Here is a 20,178-nt window from a genome sequence, read left to right as displayed (position 1 = left end):
ATAAACCAATATAACAGATTTTTTAATACCATAAGTTTTGTATTGTTTTCGAAAATGAAAGTTCATACATATGAAAATTTTTTTAAAATTAACATTTTCAGTTCTATAGATGAAAAACAGTACATGAAATAAAAATCTATTTAAATGGCTGTGTTTCAATCACAATTGAGGTAAAAAACGTATTAAACTTTTCTACTGTCATGATACACCGAAAAATATACGTTTTATTTATCTAATGCGATTAACAATAAAGTTAGCCTGTATTGAAGATACACGGTCGACTAGTGCATGCACTGCAAATATAATTAATTTGCTGGTTTATAGTTCCTGGTAACATATCCCGTTACTGTTCTGATTAATTAGTGGTGTCAACATGTGTAACTTTCGCAGTATCTGACACGTAAATAATTTAATTCAGCATTAATTTCTGTGCACAAATCGGGTTCAATTTCTGTTTCTGACTCTGATTAATAATTAAAATAAAAAATAAAACTATGAAACCATTAAAAGGTATAGAACTGTTGAAAGTAAAATTGAATATGTGATAGTAATAGAAAATGTCCCCGTACTTGACTATTAATTTAATATTAAAATCGATCACTATTTCTTAAGCTTGATTGGTAATTACAGAATTTGTATTAACTAATTATGAGAGGATAGTTTTCCATGGTAACCTAAGCAAATTAATTTGAAAATACTTTTAAAAACAAAGGCTAAACGAGTAAGTATTTGGAATTAGAAGACAGAAGAACTCCTAGCTAGCTCTGCTATTATCCAACCAGCTAAGCCTCAACTGTTATTTTAGCTTATATATCTATATATTTTTTCTTCTCTTTCTTATTTTTAATTTTTTTTCTCTACTTTTATATAAGGTATATATTTAGTTTCTATATTTTATTTTATTTTTTTCTATGGGAAACCCCATAGGCCAAAATAGCCCTAAGGCTAAAAGAAAACGGCCTCGAGACCTTCAAATATTACCGGAAAATAATGATAATATACCGAATATCCCAACATTTCTTATTATTGAAAGGACGGATGAACAAGATTTTTCAAGAGTCTCACCATTTCTTATGAATAAATTTCTCTCCGGTTATGCAGGAGAACTCTAAAAAAAAAAATTAGAAAAATCTTAGAAACGGAACATAGTTATTCGAAACCAACGACGGAAAACAATTCGAAAAACTATTTATTTATTTATTTATTGATATTTACTACTGTATAAAAAATACAACCAGTAAATTTGATCATAATGACATAATGATATGATACAGGATGTAGAGAAACTACCCAGTAGTAGAACTCTAAAACGAAAAACTATTAAAATGTGAAAACTTCGGCGGCCAATTCCCTATTAATGTATTACCACACAATACTCTAAATTACAGCCGGGGAGTAATTCGCTGTTATGATCTCCAATTTTTGGAGATAGAAGAAATAAAAAACTAATTATCGCGCATTATAAAGGATATAATTCGCATAAAAATTAAAAGAAATGATAACGAAATTCTTATAAACTTAAATATCATAACGTGCCACAACCCAAGGATTCCAGAGACAATAAAATAGGATTTCATAATATCAAAGTCCAAAACTACTTGCCTAATCCGTTGCGGTGCTTCACCTGTTTATCCTATAACCACTCAACTAATCAATGTAAACGAAAATCTAAATATATAGAATGCGGTGGAGAAAAACACGAAGAGGGTACAAGATCCAACTTACCGACTAAATGTGCAAATTGTGAAAACCACTCGATCGCTCGTGCCGAATCTTTAAAATGCATAAAGAAATCAAAGTTATACAGGTAATTAATAAAATATTGTTAAGTGAAGCGAGGAAAATATACAAGGAGAATATATGTTGTATTTCATCTCTTTGTATTTCAGGATATACTCTCCGCTAATCTTTATTATTAACTTCATATCCATTCCGATATATATACTAATTATTATTTATTACACGAGATATACTCATGAAAACATTACATACCGATTGGCAATTATACTAAAGAGTAATTGGAATACGTATAGGAGTTTTTTTTTTTATCTATATATTTATAATTATTTTTACTTATTATTATTATCTCTCTTTATTTATTTATTTTTTTGTTCTCCGTCATTTTCTTATCTCCAATCCTGTCTATTTTGTTTTATTTTCCTATCTTGCTCTTATTGTTACTATATTATTATACTTATCCGTATTATGTATATATACGGGCATATGTGTGTATGCACATATGTATTATACACGAGTATGTGTGCGCGTGTACATGTGTGGTTTGTTTACGCGTTTATACTTATTCGTGTGCATTTATTTATTATCTTTTTTTTCTATCTTTATTTATTTTTTTAAATTATTTTATTTTATTTTTTTATCTATTACTATTATTTTTATACATCTACCTCTCATAAAAATGGAAAATGGATCTCAACTTTATTATCCTCTAAATACAATATCAATCTCTTCAAATTCATAAAATGACTCTTATACAGTGGAATTGTAATGACTTAAAAACGCACTATAGCGATCTGAAGATACTGATTAAAGATGAGAATCCATTTTGTATATGTATACAAGAAACCCAACGTAAGACTAGAGACAACATTTCGTTAAAAGATTTTGACATTTACCGAAAAGTTCGACCAAATGGTGACCATGTAGAGGCGTTCTCATTGCGGGTAATGAATCGGTTTAAAAAAAATAGAAATTTACCCCAACCTTCAAATTAAAGCCATACACCTCGGAATACCATTTTCGATTTGTAATGTATACTTATCCCAAGACCGCCTTATACAAATAAAAGACCTTCTAAATATCTACAATATACTCCGTCACCCTATTATTTTTGTGGGTGATTTGAACGGTCATTGCCCGAGATGGAGTTCAAATGATCTAAAACAAGAGGAAGAATAATAGAGACATTCATAGATCAGTCGAACCTGCTACTTCTCAATACAGGAGAACCAACCTTTTCAAGCTCCACCTACGGCACTTACTCGTCCATGTGTAGTCCCTCACTATATAATATTATTGAATGGACAGTATAACCCGAACTTTACGGGAGCGACCCCTTTCCAATTCGTCTAAAATTTAAAAACACGAACTATGATATAACCAAAAAACCGAGATGGATGATCGAAAAAGCAGACTGGACGCTCTTCACCTCGCTCGTCCAGCCACCTGAAACGCAACCATGTGAATTAAGTTTCGAGGACGGCTGTCATTATCACCCGGTCCCGACGATATCCATAACGCAATGGTTCAGCACCTTCCACAAAACTGTCTGAATTGGCTACTCGAATTCTTTAACCATGTGTGGAAAATGGTGAATTTCCTAATGTTTGGCGACAATCAGTTGTAGTTCCAATCCTAAAAGCAGGCAAAGATGAGCGCTAAACGAACAGTTACCGCCCGACATTTCTAACAAGTTGTCTATGCAAAATAATGGATCGAATGGTTAACAAGCGCTTAGTATAGATCCTTGAATGAAATGATGTTCTCCAGGGCTTCCAATGCGGGTTTCGTAGAGGGAGGTCCACTATTGACCACTTGGTTTAACTAGAGGCTGAACTACAATATATTTTCGTAGAAAGGCAGCAAGCAATCATAATTTTCTTCGATATAGTTAAAGCATTCGACTGTACAAGCAAAAACACTGTTATAAAAAAAACTTATATCCTTAAATTTCACAGATAATCTCACAACTTTCATCAAGAAGTTTTTATCCCTACGGATATTCAAAATCAGGATAGGAAATCATCACTCCGGTAATTTCGAACAAAAAATTGGAGTATCACAAGGATGTGTTCTCAGCACAACCTTATTTGCCCTGGCCATTAATGACTTGGGAAGAAACATGGCCAGAGGAATAAATGTGATGCTCTAAGTGGACGATCTAGCTATTATGTGCCACTCAAACGAAACAAACCAAATAAATAACAAACTACAAGAAGTGCTTAATCAATTAAAAACTGGTCAAATAGCAAAGGTATTACCTTCTCAACCAAAAAAACCAAATGTCTACATTTCAGCAGAAAAAGACGAACACCACCATCCCCAGAACTCACTCTAGGAGATTCTCAGTTACCATATGTTGAATATTATAGATTTTTAGGCCTGATATTCGATAGGCGGCTTTCTTGGAACCATCATATCAATACACTTAGAGACAAATGCATGAACAAAATTAAAATCTTTAAAGTCCTCGGAGAAAATCATGGGGAGCTGAAAGATCAACGATGCTGAAAATATACAATACCTTAATCTGCTCCAAACTTGATTATGGACGTTTTGTGTATGGCTCAGCCCGTTTTCAAAGCCTAGCTAAACTCGACACGGTTCAGAACACCGGAATCCGCATTGCCACAGGTGCCTTTAGGACCAGTTCAATCTTAAGTCTATCTGCTGAATCTGGAATATCACCCCTACTATTAAGACGACAAATATTAGCTACAAATTATCTTTATCGACTATACCTGCAAATCTCGCATCCAACTTATAAGTACAATTTCAATCCTAAATTCTCTAGACAGTGACAAGACAACTACAACACTACCTCTCGCTGAACGATTATTGGTCATTGTCACAGAACTAAAAGCAATAGCAATCAACATACCGGAAAATAACACGCCCCTATGGACCTACCAACGTCCTAATGTAAATCTCCAGCTATCTAAATACCGCAAACAAAATACAACTACGTCAAATGTCAAGAAGTGTTCCGAGAACTACTACAAACTCTGCCAGAACATATCGCTACATATACAGATGGCTCAAAGTCAGATAACACAACAGGATCCGCCTTTGTGACACCAAACACAACCCATAAGAGAAAACTGCATCATCTCTCTAATATTTATACCGCAGAGCTAAATGCCATAGCATCCACCCTTTACTTTTTGCATGACAAATATAGCAAATGACAATATAGCAATAATATCGGACTCCATTAGCGCTCTTCAAGGACTAGATATAATGTATTCGACTCACACTCTCGTTCAACGAATTCATGAATATTTAATAATGTTAAAAAAATAGATAAATCAGTCTACTTCGTCAGGGCCCCTGGACATGTTGGTATTACAGGAAATGAGATGGCTGACAAAGCTGCTAAAGAATTACTAGCCCTCCCAGGTAGAACGACAACTATCTTAACAGCACAGGAACTTGCTCGCCCTTTAAACGAATGCATAAATAAAATATGACAGGCAATGAGGGATGAAAGTCCGCCCAGTAAGATAAAATCTATAAAGAAAGATGTGAAGTCCTGGATTACATCAACCCGAAGTAGACGCCGCGAAGAAGTAGCGATCACGCGACTTAAAATAGGACATACCCGAATGACACACGTCCCCCCATAACAGAAGAGGCCCCTCCAAAATGTTCGCAATGTAATAGTAATCTGAACGGCAAGCAGATTTTTGAAGAATGATATCACTACAAATTAACTCTGAACCAGTTAGAGATACCAGAAAATGTTCCAATGGCGTTGAGAAACGACGAATCAGTAATCGAAAGAGTTTATTAAATTCATCCATAAGACTAACCTAATAATCAACCTTTAATTATAATTGTCTATTTATCTTCCTCCATCTACTAAAATTATCTATTTTTCACAATCCTTTCACCACAATCGTTACGATCTATTATTAAACGAATTATAATTACCAAGCGATATAACATTTCAAACCTCACAAAAGGGAGTCCCACTGGTGCAGACCCGCACAACATACCAAAGGTATGACTCTCTGAAACAACTAGACCTTACCAAAACCAACAACCAATGGGCTTTGATGACCAGGCTTTTGAACGCCCTCTCAAAACAAACAAACAAAAACAAAGGCTACAAAGTCCAATGAGCTCTATCTTTCTAATATTTATACGATTTTGATGATTTTTATTTTTTGTTTCATAGAGAATTTTATTACCTATTACTTTTTCTGGAATAACCCACACCATACTTTTCAAATCATGATTTAAAACCAGAACTGGACCAAAATCTGTTAAATAATAAACAATTAGAAATTGATTAATATTTATTCTAGTGGGTACCAAGTTTACTTTTAATAAAAGTAATTTTAAAATGTATAGATTAATATCATATTACACATTATTATTTGTATACATAGGTAACCTAAAACAGAAAATTTTAATGGGATACAACTTTTGAAATACTATAAAGGAATATGTGGAATCCAAATAAACGATAACTTAAAAATGTTTAATTATTTTAAACAACGTTTAAAACAGTTTTCATACAGAGCTTCGGGTGCTTGAAAACTCGAATCGACAGTTAGCTAACAGAATCAATCCGTCAAGAGGAAGTATAGAAGTTGGTAAACTCTAGAAGAAGAATGGAATCCACGAAACGTCAATATTGTTTAATTTCTGAGACAGATACTAGTTAAAATTAAAAATTTGTTTTAAACTTTTTCTGTCAAAAACTTATCTTGCATTCTTTAACAAAAAAAAATCTATATTCGTAAGTTCTTTCTACATCAATCATTTAAAAAATAAATAAGTAAGCAAGTTATTTTTTATTGTCTAATATTACAGTATGTCTTATATTTATAGACAATGGTAATAAGGATGATAGAGCTCATTCACAATATATTTAAAACAATACAAATTAAATTTAAAAAATGAGGTGTAGATAGTTGACCGTAGATTAATGATTGGAGAAGTTTGACGGGGGGTACGGTCAGCAAAGAACAACATAAATAAACAAAACCATATTTATTTATTTTATGCCGACGTTTCGATCTGAGTTTCAGGCTTACCTTCTACACCATAACCCCTGATGAAGACCTGAAACTCAGCTCGAAACGTCGGCATAAAATAAATAAATATGGTTTTGTTTATTTATGTTGTTCTTTGCTGACCGTACCCTCCGACAAACTTCTCCAATAAATTTTAAAAAGTAAGAAATCGAAAAAAAAGAAAATAATAATAATAAATAACAAAATTAAACTAAAAGTAAAATAACATCTTTAAACACAATTCTTCCTATTTAAAAAATTAAAAACAGCCTTGAGAACTCCGAACTCTTCCCCTACTTGTGAAGGAAAGAACAGAACTCCGGAAGATCCCGGTACTTCTCACTGGTAAATAAATTAATTAAAACAAAAAACAACTAAATAGTTAAAAATAATAATAAACATCATACAACTTTTACTTTCCACCCTGTAAGGCGAAAATTTCTAACAAAAATTTGTATTACTATATGAAAATTCATATGTGTGAGCCCTGAGGTGTGGAAACGAATATTAACTTGTTTCCATCCTAAAATATAACAGAAAATACTAAAATACAAAGTCGTGTATATATTGATGTTTTAGTCCGGGATCGGAAATTAGATGACGGGTTTCTGAATAAAAGTGTGTCATTACAATAAGACGTAATGATTCCGTAACAAATGCAAATTACTTAAAAATGTGTGTAAACGAATTTGTAAAATGTAAAAAACGATTCAGTTACTGATATTTACTTCAGAAACTCCATTGAATTAATGATTTTTCATCTAAGATACATCAGTTCTTACGATACTCCTAAAAACAGCCGCATTAATAAACCTCAGTACCATACCATTACTAAATTTATATTTTCCATTTGATAAAAATAAATTAAAATATTAAGAAAGATTTTTTTCTAAACAGTTTTTGTTTCATAAATAATAATAATAAAATAATTATTACATTACTTCTGGATGAACATTTATACAATACGTATTTTTCTATTTATTACATATGAGCTATGTTTTACAAATTGGTAAAAAAAAAAAAAAACAGTAATGAAATAACATAAAATACAGATTGTTAGAGATGATTTAGTCATTTATGATTGATTATTCATATATGTTTATATCTACGATTTGTAATTATGGTAAAAATTTTTATTTCTGTCATTGAAAGATTAAATTGAGTCAGAGCAAGATAGAAATAAATTATGAGTCAATTTGCATATGTATTTATGTAGATTGTCCATATTTAATTCTTGATGCACTTTAGTTATTCGTGGGTAATAAAAATAGCTATTAGCAATGCTAATGTTATTTATATTACACTTTATATTTATTTTTGAATATTTGTGAAGCTGAGACAAGAACCTGTTATGATAGATCAACGTTAAAGAGTTTCATTTTATTCATAGGGGATAGTTTTGATTTTTTAAATAAAGTATGGAAACACTTAGTACTTTATTCTCTTAGAGTTATCAAATTTTAAATTAATATACTGGTTAAATAACAGTTAATTGTGTTATGTGACTCACAAGTATTTTACAGATTCGGCAAAAGGGATAAGGGTATTATTTTAAAACTATATTAAAGGGCAGTATAGGTCGTCGTTTAATAATAATATTCTTTATTTATTCTGGGATTGATCCCTTTAGGATAATATCACAGGTGTCAAAATTAGGCTTTGGAGTAAAATACAAAATGAAAATGAAATTATAAAATGTCATAAAATATAATGAAAATAATGAATTTCAAAAGATAAACATGTACAACAATAATTAACATAATATATAAAATAAGATTAGAACAAATAAAATAAAACCATATGTCATAGTATATATAAAACATAAAGTGATAAACTTGAAAAAAATTTGAAAAATCAAATATAATCAAACTAAAAATAATAAATGAAAAGGTACAATTTCTGCTAATATACATATTTACAAGTATAAACGAAAATTTGAAACATCAAATACAGAAAATACATAAACCAATGGTATATTAAAATTTGAAACCCTTTAGAGTTCATAAATGATTGGGCCAATTTGGTAAACAGTACAAATCAGTGTCATAGGCAAAGGAGGATATATTAAAATTAAAGAAAAAAAATATCCCAAATATAATTGCTTGGGAAGTATATGGCATATAATAGGTATATAGGGAAAGATCGCCACCTGCTGAAAATGGCGGATAATTATACAGAAAATCACTTGCGTAATTGTTAATAAAGGGGATTTGGAGTGGCAAGCAATATAGGTCGCTGAGCGGATGTTGGTTGTTACCACCTCCTCGTGCAGGTAACCAAATTAAGCAGCTTACAACTTTTGCTCAGCGCTAATGATCAGTAAACAATGTAAAATTAGTAATTATAAAACGCCCTTGTTATTTGCCTGTTCTGTTTGTATTCAGATTGTAATCGGCTGTAAGCTCCAACGGGTGCGGGGAGGGGGTAATGTATGATAATGCCCTTTCGCTCTGGCAATTTTGGCTATTTTCTAGCTAACTTTAAAGGACTTCTGAAGAAACTATTTAGATTTATTTTTGAATTTTTTTTTATTTTATTCTCCTCCGAGTAGGATCCTAATGTCTGATATAATAATGTAAAGAGAATATAGAATTGTCCAGAATAAATATATAATATTATTATCATTATTATTTATATTCTTCCACGAAAAAGTGCTGGGTTATAAGCTTCCTCTGAGCTAACTCACAATTTATAAGGTTGTTAAAGATACGAAATTGATAAAATAAGCTTTAAAAATGATTTTAATATTTTTAGCGAAAATAATCGTGTTAAAATTACGGAAAAAAATTAAGAAAGAAACCTGAAAGCTCTATTTCATTGCAGATTTGCGAAATAAATTGATACGTTCTGATGCTAAATTAGATTTATAACCTATAATTAACATGAGCAATTTGTCGTTCGTTAGGACATTAGGGTGTAAAATCCAATGGTCCAACAGCCATATTTTATATTTTATTTTCCTAGATATTTGGAGTTATATCTTTGATATTTCAATTCTTTTTAATATTATTATTTGTTTATTTTAACTTCAATGAACTCTTTAAATTTGAGATAGTTAATTATTTTAAGGTGATTTTTTTTTCTTGTTTAATAAATTATTTTATTTTTTTAAAAATATTTTGTTCATCATTAATTAGGGGTACTGATACACCTGGTCCCACTTGTATGAAGCATGCCTTCAACTGAATGCCAGATACACATTCACTTTTGGTTAGTTGGTTGGGTTTGAGTGGACTGTATATAATTGATGGTAACGATGAAATGAAACATGACTGAATGAAAATAAAATTCTATTATATAAATTATATAAAGTGGTGTAGGGGGTGGCCGAAATAAAACATTTATGGTTAAAAAAGGTTATTAATTTTGAATAACTGGGCTATGGAAAATTGCAGATATAATGAGATGGTTGATGATGAAGTAGAGGTAAACTATATTGAACTGGGTGGACTTACTCCATGCTTCCTTTCTTTTCTCCGCACTCCTACGCCTCTCTCTCCCCTGTGCTTTGAGGAACAGCTCCAGGAATTCTACTCACTCATGGTAGATTTTAAGATTTTCTACTCACTCATGATAATCGGATGTTTCGGGTATATGTTCTTTAACGCTTTTAATAAACTCTATAAGAGTCGGTTATAATTATTATTTTACTATAAACACGAGCTAGTTTGTAGTTTTATAAGAAATATTGTCTGCATAATTGTGGACTGAACTGATCTTACATTGATATTATCAAATCTTATATGTACACTTTTATTGATGCTGATTATGAATAATTTATTTATTAACATCATAATTGAACAAGTGAGATAATAATAGTCTAACTATTTAAAAACAGGAACACACTATTGCAGTTAGTAGAACCTTATTTCGCTTTTGTAGTAGTATTTGTAGCTTTGGAGGCTGAGCAGAAGCAGCACATCCTGCCAAACGAACTGGAATAAATGGTAGCGATTCCTTGAGTAGCTTCGGGCCCACTGCTTCTTTATCCCACCCTTATCGGCTTTTCCAGCGGTATCCCGGGACTTCCTTAATCGCCCCAATCCAGGGATTTCCAGAACTTCTAGAATGGGAGCGATCCATCTTCATAAACCATATCATACGGAGAAACTATAAGACTGAGCAAAATCATAAGGAACGAACAGAAAAATTCTTTAGGAGTGTTTAATTATCAGTTTTTATCATTCATTACGATCACTGTCATCGTTAAGCTAACACTACCATTGTTATGACAGTAGTAGGCAGAACTCGGTCACGAAGAAATCGACATCTACTTCAACTATTGTTTTGCATTTTGCGTACAGACAAATGAAGGTTTTGCTGCAAAAAATAAGTTTGGACATTCATGTACTATGGTGGTAAATAATTCTGTTTAAACGAGATGATTATGTGTGCGGTCAGTGAAGAACAAAACTAAATAAAAACTTATTTATTATGGCCAACGTTTCGGGCAGAATTTAAGTTCCTCATTAAGGCTAAGACCAAAAAATTACAGAAAAAAAAGAAACATAAGATGATAACAGATCATGTAGGTACAAAAGTAGTATTGAAGAAAATGTTTATCGTAATATTAGAATATTGAAACTGTATATAATAATATGCAGAGAAGATGTTCAATAATATTTTGTAAGGAAGTACTGTTTCTTAAACAACGGTTATACAAGGAGGTGATTTGTCCATGATCAAGCTTAACCACCAATTTTTCCCCAATTGAGTAATACCCATGTTATGAGGTTGGGTGGACACCAGAGGCTTCCCAAACCCACATGGTTGACTCAAGGCAATAGTAACAGAATAAATCTACCACAGCCGGATAAACACCTTGGAATTAGTAGCACAATGCCTAACCACTAAACCACCCAGCTCACTTTGAATAAAGTTTATACTGCTTTGATATCTACTCAATACACATACAAATTTGCAGACTTAATTCAATTTGAAACGGCTTTGATGGTGCAAAAACCTTAAAAATCCACTAAAAATAATTGGACAGGTAGAAATTGTGACCAGAATTCACCTCAACTTCTAATATTTTTTTTTTTAATCAAGGTCAAAAACAAAAAAAAAATTAAAAACGGATCAAGGTATTTTGATTAAAATATTTCTATAAAATGTACAATCATCTTTAATATCAGCTAGGTTTTATTCTTACTCATATCTGGACTAAAATACATAATTGTCAACCTCTAAAGTAACTTTAATTTTGCTTATTTGAATTAGTTTACTATCTCTCGTCGTCAGTAAAGAAACAAATAGATGAATGTAAACATGGTAAAGAAGGAAAAAAAAGTTAAGACGCCTAAAAGATAAGTCTCTAACATCGACTCAATTCATACAATTTTTTTTAATCTTATAATTATATTTGGAGCGGCTTTGGTGGTGCGAAAAACCTATAAACCGCTAGAAAACAAATTATTTTTCAATTGTAGAAATAAATTTTGATTGAAATTTACCCTGACGTTTATGATATTTTTCCATTTGAAAAAAAAATTCAGTGCCTTTGAACTAAGGTATACTAGTGTAGCGGAAAACTATCACAATTACGTATATCAAAATAAATTTATTTACAAGAAAAGATAAGATATGTCATTTCAATACAGAAAGAAACGTATTCTATTCTAGGCTAAACCATTTAGTGAAGTAGAAATAATTTTAATTTTAAAAAACTTCTAGTAAGAAGAGACGATGAATTACTACTCAAATAAAAAAAAGTCCTGAGAAAGGGAGAAAAAAATACAGGTATGATTTTGTATTGATAATCTTTATGGCAAATATATAAAATTGTAATTCAATTTTATAGCAATGTATTATAATAATTTATTCTAATATTGTTAAACAGAGATGAAATTGATGCCATAGCTGCTCTCTCAATATATATTATTACTATATATATTACTTCTCCAGTTAAGAATTCTTTGTTCAGTGCTTGCTTGTCTCACCTGACATATAAAAGAATGTGAGCTTATTCCTAAGGTCTCTTGGTCTCAGGTGAAGCAAGTTGAAATAACTGCTCACTACAAAGACCAGCTTCTCCATAAAATTGGCCGAGAAAGATAGCTCAGGTGGCAGAGACTAAGGACCGGTGGGGAATGATAAGGTGAAAAAGGAGAAGCCAAAAAGCCATCTTCAACGGAATCACATAGCAGGCAAAGTCGTGATTTGGGCGCGGGAAAAGAATTGCCATAGGGAGAATGGAAGGAGCATTTTTATCGGAGAGTAGGCCAGAGCTCAACTCAGCGTGGAAACGCTCCAAGTGGTTTTTCCCAGATTGGGTTTCAGGGGGGAGGAGGAAGGGGGTGGGAAAAAGAAAATTGTTAACATTTATTTAAAGAGAACTTTACAATGCCCAGCTTTTATTGTGAATGCTGAACTGTCCCCTTTTGTAAAATGTACAAAACTTTCTTAAAACTAAATATGTCAAAAAACTATATTATTAGAGCCAACAAATCCTATGAATTTATCCTTGTGATCTATAAAAGTACTGTTAGTAAAGTAGTGGCACCATTTAGTACTACAGCACTTCTTATATTATTATTAATAAATATATTTTAACAATAACTTTGGCCATTATCGGAGAAACAATTGTTCAAACCTCTTACACATTTATTCATACATTGTACAACGTTTCGAATCTAAACTTTCCATTTTCAAATCATACATGAAATGCTGTAAAAATTTTTAAAATTACATAATTACATTTAAATGTTTTCATCTATATGAAAATATAATATAACCACGTAAAAATACACACATTTTTTTGAAATTTTAAATTAATAATAATAAAGACTTAGCGAAACCTAAGGTTCATTGCCCAGCTTCTATTGTGAATGCTGAACTGTCCCCTTTTGTAAAAATGTACAATACTTTCTTAAAACTAAATATGTCAAAAAGCTATATTATTAGAGCCAACAAATCCTATGAATTTATCCTTGTGATCAATAAAAGAACTGTTAGTAAAGTAGTGGCACCATTTAGTACTACAGCACTTCTTATATTATTAGTAATAAATATATTTTAACAATAACTTTGGCCATTATCGGAGAAAGAATTGTTAAAACCTCTTACACATTTATTCATACATTGTACAACGCTTCGAATCTAACCTTTCTATTTTCAAACCATACATGAAATGCTGTAAAAAATTTTAAAATTACATAATTACATTAAAATGTTTTCATCTATATGAAAATATGATATAACCACATAAAAATACACACATTTTTTTTAAATTTTAAATTAATAATAATAAAGACTTCGCGAAACCGAAGGTTCGATGCCGACACCACCAATCGTTCTCTGCATACATCTGCCCAGTGAAGCCCCTCCAAACCCAAGTCTACTAAACCATTCTTTCCGTAATACTCCCTTCTAAGTTTTGGTCAACCCCTCGGACGTTTAATCGTCGGGTCCATCTTTATGGACATTTTAGGGATCCGTTCGTTACTGTCCCACAACCTTACACATCCATCTTATACGCTGCAATGCAATTGAATTATATTTACGGGAACAGTCCCCTCAATTCAGCGTTGTACAGTCTTCTAAATTCTCTGGTTAACCTATCCATTTTCTGTCCGAATATTTTACGTATTACTTTATTTTCAAAAACTTTGTTCACACTGTTCTTCCCTTATTGTAAAAGCCTACGTTTTGCAACTGTAAAGAACAGTGGGAAGGATAACAAATTTGTAAATTCTAACTTTTAAGTTCCTAGACAAAATACGCATACTAAGAGTTTCTAAATTGAAAAATAAGAATAATTTCCTAATTAATTTCGTTTTACGTAATTAATACCGTAGATCCTAAATACTTGAACCTTTCTACCTGTTCAAATGTATTTCCTCCAATATTCATCCAAATCACTGATGTCACTGCCATTTATACAGGTACCTACCTCAATTAAATATATAGATAAATGTTTAGAGTGTACACGTCCAAACAAGCCAAACGAATAAACCAACATCACTAATGCTAACTATAACTATCACTAACACAAATATAGATATATAAACTATAAACCAAGTAATGCTTATAGGACGAGGTAACTGTGGCCAAGAAGAAGGAAGAAAAAGAGGAAGCCTCGAAAAGGGTGAGGAGGTTTTTATTCTCCAGACGTAGCCCTGCGATGTCTTTTAATAAAAGGGTGCGGTCTATTGCTCTCTGCCTAAAATTACTTGACCGCCTCACGCTTGTCGAATAATAACCAACGAGAAAAAAAAAATTCAACCACTAACCGATTGCTATCAAATCACGCCTTTCCACAGGCTTTGGAGTACATCCATTAAGTATAATAACATTATTTTTTCATTATTTTATTTTTACATATTTATCTACCGGATTCAGCGGTCTAATTATAAAATCGTCTTAGAACCATTTCCACATGCAGCCAAATAATGTTTGTGGGAGCCACAGCCTTGTTGTAAAAGGAACTCCCATACACAAAGCCCAGATTTCGCAGGATTCACCGGATGTATATTTTGGGCGTGAGACACTGTGTAGCTTGGTGGATAAATGACGTATTGAATAGAAAATTAGTATGCACCAGTAAATGAATTGGACAATAAACAAAGAAGTCATAAGGTAAACAAAACAATTTTTAATAAAATAAATGTAAATATGTAAAAATAAAGTACGATATGATGTGATTAGATAAAGCGAAACGAACGAACAAATTCATTCTCTTTAGCAAGGTTAAAAATTTCAGCTTTTTGTTTTCACTGTATATTTATAAAAGGGTTTCATTTCCTCACGTTGCAAAATAGAGGAACAATTATATAAACGGTTTGTAAAAAATATCTCTCTAATTATGTATGTACGTAACAAGCCATCTGATTGCTTCTTCAATCCTTAGTTAAATGATTAACTATTTTCTCCAAAAATATACATTACTTCATCACTTGAAATTATAACTTGAGTAGATAACCTTGAGACCTTCCTACACCATCATATAAAAAGTCACTTAAATTTATTTAAACAGCTATTAATACATTGAATTACATCTAAAATTAGAATTGACTCAGTTTGATCCCATTTTGCGCCATTTGGTAAAATAAAAATTTAAATTTGATCAGGTGAGTACCACAGGAGCTATTAAAGCTTTTCTTGGTTTTTGTTTAGCAAACCCTACACTATATAGTACGGATTTGCCGAAATTCTTTATTTGATGGAAGAAAACGGAGTTCGTTTTCGGTTTCAGTTTCAGTGCACTGTAGACATATAGATTAGCTAGTTACATTGTCTAGACCTGCATTGTTCTAGATTCAATTCTGGACTGAACATTGCAAATCCCATGCATTTCTGCACACTGGAAGTGTTGTAAAATTGGATACGAAATTAGTACAATGCGTCTCACACAGTCCCTAGAATACAGGGCAGTAAGAATGTTTTTTTACAGTTCGTTCCACTAAGCAATCTCTGCACTTTTTTCATTGATTATGAAAATTTTCATAGTAAAATTGAGTTAATTTTCATAAAATATTTTCATTAGTTCTTGAAATGTCTTTTGTTATCACAAGAATATTATAACTTTATATATTAAATTTGTATAAAAAAAATGTTTATTTTATCATTAGATAAAATCATACATAAAGACCTTAATATTCCATGTAAAACCGATCTAGCCCGAACCAGATATCATTCCTTCCATTACAAATTCCCTAACCCACTAGTTCCTTACCTTGCTTCCTCTATCATTCCTGACAATCCTCCGAGGCGTCTGAAAAGTCAACCACGCGACTTATTAATATAAAAACGTCATTTTAGAGTGCTCCCAATGGGTGGGTAGTCTCTCTACACGCCGATATCACTCCATTATAACTGAGATCAAATTTACTGAATGTATTATCATGTGCATTTGTAAATTTCAATAAAGATATTTTTAAAAAACCTTTAATTTTTAAAGGTTTTTTTTATTAAAAAAAAAAGAAGTACTAAATGAAGAGATTTTCAGACAGAACAATGGTTCATAATTTACAAATAATATTTGTAATTTACACAATTCAAATAAAAATAAATGCCAACTTCAATCGAAAACATGGTTCAATTTTTTTTTTTTATTATTCGGAAACATTTTTATTAAGTAGATGATGGAAAGTAAAAAGGAAATAAATTTAAAATTTAATTTAAATGTGTTGTTTTCCATTTTTTAGAAAAGGGGACCTTACTTGAAGTTCTCCATTAGTGACCTGCCTCAAATAAACATACTATTCACAATGTAACTAGAAGTTGTATTTATAACTTCCGTTAAAATTTAACAACGGCCATAGCTGAAATAGATAATAAGAACTGAGAATTGTATTTTTTCACCTAAAAAAAACTTCGTTTAATCTTGATGAACTATTACCTGAGAGTGTACAATGTCTCATTTTTTGTAAACGAAAACTAGGATTAGTCTGACAGATTAATATCTGGGTAGGAGGGAAATACTTTTGAACAAAAACAAGGGGAAAGCAGAAAACTTGTCAAGGGGAAAATGAGATGTCAGTCAGTAACTCGTGACATGAAGCCAAAGAGGTTATGACGGGTTAGGGCAAGTGGCATTTAAGGATTCCAGGAAATCGAAATCTATACCATACACTGGTAAATGGGCAGAAAGACACACCGCCTGATGGAAAAGTATACTAAAAAGTTGTTTGGAACAAGGAGATGGAATAATTCCGTCAGAAAACTGGATCCAGGCTTCTCAATTTGGTATATCAACAAGAACCATGAGAATACCTTATCAGCCTTGTACCTGAGGGAATGGAAGCGTCACCTAAGCAATCTCATATCAGCAACGGCGCCGGTTCGGTTTCGGGCTGGGCGAGTCGACATTTCGTGGTGGTCAAACGAAATGAAAATTCGACCATCCCACTATGGTTAGAATAGGTTGATAACCCTCCACCCCCTCGTATGAAAGACATGACTAAGTAGTGAAAAAAAAATTATCCTGCAGATGAAACAATAATTATTCCTCCTACTAACATTAGATACATAAACAGAAAATATATTTAATTAACTATTATTTTACAACGATTAGAATCTTAGTGGTAAAGATGAGCTAAATCGGGAATCCACCAATGAGTAGATTTTCCTGAATGAATCGTATCCTTAAGTGACTCAAATGAAATAATTCACCTAGAATCGGTTGATGCTCTAATTGAGTCAAATAGTGAGTGAGGGATACTTCGTTTTAAAGCAATACTACTCGACACTACGTATAAATTATTAAAGAACCACAAAACTAGAGGAATTTTTCTTTTTTATCAATAGAAAATTCTTAATAAAAAAAAAAGAAAACAGATTGGACTCAGTAAAAAGAGTGAAAAGTTATGATTCTGATTAGCAGCACATTGGGAAGCGACATAATCTTGATATATTCAAGAATTCAGACAAAAATCCAACTTAGAAACACTAATTCAGTTTTCTCTGAACTGTGTCAGTGAGAAAACAGTGACCGACGTTTCATCTGTGCACACGGACAACTAAAATAGTTAGAATGAGGTGTAGATAGTTGACCGTAGATTAATGATTGGAGAAGTTTGTCGGGGGGTGCGGTCAGCAAAGAACAACATAAATAAACAAAACCATATTTATTTATTTGGATCAGTTACAAGCCTACCTTCTACGCCACAACCCCTGATGAAGACCTGAAACTCAGGTCGAAACGTCGGCATAAAATAAACTTCTCCAATCATTAAAATAGTTAAAATTTTATATAATTAAATAAACTAAAATTAGTTTAGAAGTCTAATTAGAGAATTAACTAGAGTACATAGTTCAGTAGAGTATATATATTTATATATAGGATCAAGAAAATTATTATTAATATTTTAAAAGGAAATAATGATATTTTATTCAAACAATATATTATATGAATCAGAGGAAATATTATGAAGGACTGAATTTGAGCAATTTTAATAGCAGGTAACATAGTGATCATTTTTTTATATAATAAAGCCCATTGCCTTGAGAAATTATTAATAACATCATTATTAGTAATTAATTGAATATTTCTACTTTACTTACTTATATATAAAATATATATATTTTTATTTATTGAAGTTTAGTAACTGCATAAAAAAAAATACAATAAGTAAATTTGATTAATCGTTCACAACACATGATAATCTTGGGAAGAAATCATACTTCAATCATTTCTTTAAATTAGAAGATCCTTTTCAGACCCCTCGGAGGATTATTAGGGATTGGTAATGATGAGAGATTGAAAACTAATGGGTTTGGGTGGAGTTTGGAATAAAAGGATGTATATATTTCCGGCCAAATATATAACGAATATAGGATATCAAGTTATCTAGAATCAAGAAAATTAGTAATGATATTTTAAAATAAAATAATGTTATTTTATTAAAACAATATATTAATCTGAGGAAATATCATAAAAACCTAAATTTAATCAGTTTTAATGGCAAGAGGCATAGTGATCATTTTATGATGTAATAAGGCCCACTGGCTTAAAGAATCATTATTAAAATCATAAACAGTAACTTATTAAATATTTTCACTTTTATATATATATAAGGAAACATATAAGTTGGAGCAAATATATATTCCCGACAATTATTTATTGTTCGGATAGCTACTATCTATGGATAATGAAAGTAAATGTACTTCAATTACTTCAAGTAACTCCGTCCCTAGGTAAGGCAATTATTTTCTATACAAGGTTAATTTACAATAAAAAACTAAACAGGAAGATACATAACAATAAAAAATATTTTAATATAGATTCTACACCTGAAATATGTTCAATTTACTTTTTATTATTTTTTTTCCTTTTCAATTAGGTATTACATATATGTTCAATAAAATTTTAATTTTTTAATAATTGTTTTCCAAAATAGGATATATTGACTTTTTTCTATAATATTCTTCGACATTTTATATAATTTCTATTCCGTTAAAAAAAAAATGAACAACTTATCCTAGGGTACCGTTCATAGAACATAATAAGCACCCTAACGCACCCTCCTCCAAATCCCTAAAAGCGAGTTACCACTCCTGAGACCTCATAAAAACTAAATTTAAAAGGGGTGGCTCATTCCCACTCGACAAGTGATAAATGACTTCTGGGCAAGTTGGTCTTTTGAACTGATCCCGCAGACTGTCAGGTCACTCCCACCTCAGGGATTCAATATAATACTAGTACTTAGGTATAATGGAAGATGGAAAATTACATCATTAAGTTGAAACGGGATCTGGAAGCGTTATTTAGAGTGGGACATCCATCTCAATGAAATACGTAGCTCCAAGAAATTAAGGAGAAAAATTGAATTCGAAAATCCATACGAACTACTAGGCAAATTGAAATAAAATAATAGTTACTTTTTTCAAGAAAATGGATAAGAATAAATATAAAATATGCACCGATGATTCCTAGAATATAAAGCAAATATTTTCAATATAAGGTTATTTTACAATA

The sequence above is a fragment of the Halyomorpha halys genome, unplaced genomic scaffold (genome assembly GCF_000696795.3).
Source record: "Halyomorpha halys isolate HHAL.00 unplaced genomic scaffold, Hhal_1.1 Scaffold231.1, whole genome shotgun sequence".
NCBI lineage: Eukaryota > Metazoa > Arthropoda > Insecta > Hemiptera > Pentatomidae > Halyomorpha > Halyomorpha halys.
The sequence above is the reverse complement of the archived record's forward strand: the minus strand, read 5'-3'. Positions refer to the sequence as shown.